This window comes from Argopecten irradians, chromosome 13 (assembly GCF_041381155.1).
Source record: "Argopecten irradians isolate NY chromosome 13, Ai_NY, whole genome shotgun sequence".
Classification (NCBI taxonomy): domain Eukaryota; kingdom Metazoa; phylum Mollusca; class Bivalvia; order Pectinida; family Pectinidae; genus Argopecten; species Argopecten irradians.
The window spans coordinates 27,737,280-27,740,241 of record NC_091146.1 but is presented as its reverse complement, the minus strand read 5'-3'; positions in this window follow the sequence as shown (position 1 = coordinate 27,740,241).

Sequence of the window (2,962 nt, the reverse complement as noted above, 5' to 3'; positions counted from 1 at the left end):
ACATTATATATATCAGGTAACTCATAAGCCAATATATATCAAGTAATAGGTTTTAATTAAGTGCCGTATTTCATTTAACACATATGTCTAGACTGTAATCAATTGGCGGATCGCCAGCTGTCAATCAAACCGCACGTGACTTTGTATTTTGTATTGTGTGTGCTACAATGTTTGCTCCGACATTGAATAGAAACACATGCGTTTGTGAGCACGAGGCGTGGCTATATTACACCTGGCTATCGGTCAATTCTGTCGGTAAAAAGCAATGATCGATTTGTTAATCGAATGACAATGACATTTTTAGCTCACCTGGTCCGACGGACCGAGGTGAGCTTATGGGATACCGCAGAGTCCGGCGTCCGTCGTCCGTCGTCCGTCAAACAATCGATCTTCTTCATAACCGCTGGTCGGGATTTCAACAAATTTTGACTGGTAGCATCCTTATGGGCTACTAACTGAAAATTGTACAAATGATGGGGCTGATCCCCCGGGGGCCTGAGGGGCGGGGCCAAAAGTGGTCAATTTGGCTATTTCCATATAAACGACTTCTTCTCTGAAACCAAGCATGAGAATAGCACCCATAATGCAATGAGCATCCTTATAGGGTGGGGATTCAAAATTGTACAAATGATGGGACTGTCCCCCCGGGGGCCTGAGGGGCGGGGTCAATTTGCTATTTCCACTAAAAACGACTTCTTCTCTGAAACTAAGCAAAAGATAGCACTCATAATGCAATGGTAGTATCGATATAGGGTGGGGATTCAAAATTGTACAAATGATGGGGCTGACCCCCCCGGAGGCCTGAGGGGGCGGGGTCAAATGGGGGTCAATTTGTCTATTTCCATAAAAACGACTTCTTCTCTGAAACTAAAGCAAGAGATAGCACTCATAATGCAATGGTAGTGTATCGTTATAGGGTGGGGATTCAAAATTGTACAAATGATGGGGCTGGACCCCCCGGGGCCTGAGTGGCGGGGTCAAAAGGGCCAATTTGGCTATTTCCATATGAACGTACTTCTTCTGTGAAAACTAAGCATGGTATAGCACCCATAATACAATGTTAGCATCCTTATAGTGCGGGGATTCAAAATTGTGCAAAATGATAGGGCTGAGTAATATATCCTAAATAAAGGGGCTGTCCATTGTGGTATTATAATTGTGTTAAATGACTTTATTATCCCCCGCAACTTAACGAAGGGATTACGCTCATAATGCAATGGGATATCCAAATGGGTTCCGTCCGTCCGTCCGTTATCCAAATCCGTCCGGGCTGTCCGTCCGTCCGTACGAATGGTTATCCGGAGCATAACTCTAAAACCAGGGGTTATTTAGATATTTCCACGAAACTTCATACGACATATTGGTATTATGCAACTAAGTAGTGAGCCTTATAATGCTAATTTTAGTGTTTTATACTTGGGGATTTGAAATTGTTTAGGGCCCCCCGGGGCCTTAGACGGCAATAGATGCGAAAAAGTCAATTAGCTGAAAACTATCATATTTTTTACTTTGTACTCAGATTCTATGTTTCCGATAGCCATATTTGTATGGTATCAAGAGCATCGTTGTATGGTTGTGATTCAAAAATTAAACTTTGGGAGTCAATTTTGCTTATTTTTCTAATTATCAAACTCTTGTGATAATTAACTAACAGAAATCCAGGTGAGCGATACAGGCCCTCTGGGCTCTTGTTTATTCTCATAAACTGAAGTTTACGGTACAGAGAATTACACATATCAATTTTACAATTAAGTCAATAAGTAGTAATTTGTTTTGCGCATGCATCTCTATACAGTTACAGTATATATGTATATGTTAGTTTACAGATATGATACAAAATGGTAGACAAGATGGACATAAATATTGTTACCAATAGCCTATGTTAGAATAATAATGAATTTAATCAGTGAAATGAGCTCGTTTTCTGTTACAAAATTGAATTTAAAAGTGTTTGGTCTCTCGAAGTAATATCTAGACAGTAGTTTTCCTCTATTTGCACGAATAACTTTCTTTTTTTACATTGAAACAAATAATTGAAGAATGGAATTCGTCGCCTAACTTCATTTTAGTACATGAATTACATATTCTTTTCTTTCTTGGTATATTTTGCTATATTCCATATTCAACAGGAAGTTTAACATTTGTACATGTTCTAAACTTACAATAAGATACAGCCAGTTTAGGAGGGAGTTCAATCAGATATCTTTCTAGAATACGATCTTGTTTATATATTCTATAATTTGGTCCTTTCTGTGAATCAAATACCTCTTGTCTCCAATTGTGTATGAATTTAGTTTTTAGTCTTTGGAAGACTGATTTGTTTTAACCAATTAACACTTTCGAATTCAAGAGAATCAAAAATAATTCCCAAATCAATTTCATTTAATATATCCTAAATAAAGGCTGTCCATTGTGTATTATAATGGGTTAAAACTTTATTTAACTTGTTACTGAGTTTATTTTGTGTCCCGTCAACTACTCTGACCCAGAAACTGATCATTCTAACTTTTATATCAATACTCAGTGGGTATCTCCCAGGCTCACCATATATCATAATTTGGTGTTGAAGTTGTAACTTTCAAAATATGTTTACAAAATTTGAGATGTAATCTCTCTAATAATTTGAAGTTACAATATCCTCCAAACCTCACACCAATACAATATTACGGGTTTCATCACTCTCTCAAAAATATCAATTGAAAGGTTATGCTTTAAGGCCCCTTGTATGTAATTCTTTAATATTTTTTTGTGTTAATCCGTTTCTTGAAAAAATAAACCCTAGAAACTTGAAATAATTTACTATTTTTATGTAATTTCCATTGTACACAAGCTGCAGGTTATCTGGTACATGGCCTCTACCAAAAATCATTACTTTAGTTTTATCGATATTTAAAACATAACTATTACATCATCCATTGTTGTTACAGTCCATTATATGTAATAATGGACTGCTGACTGTCTA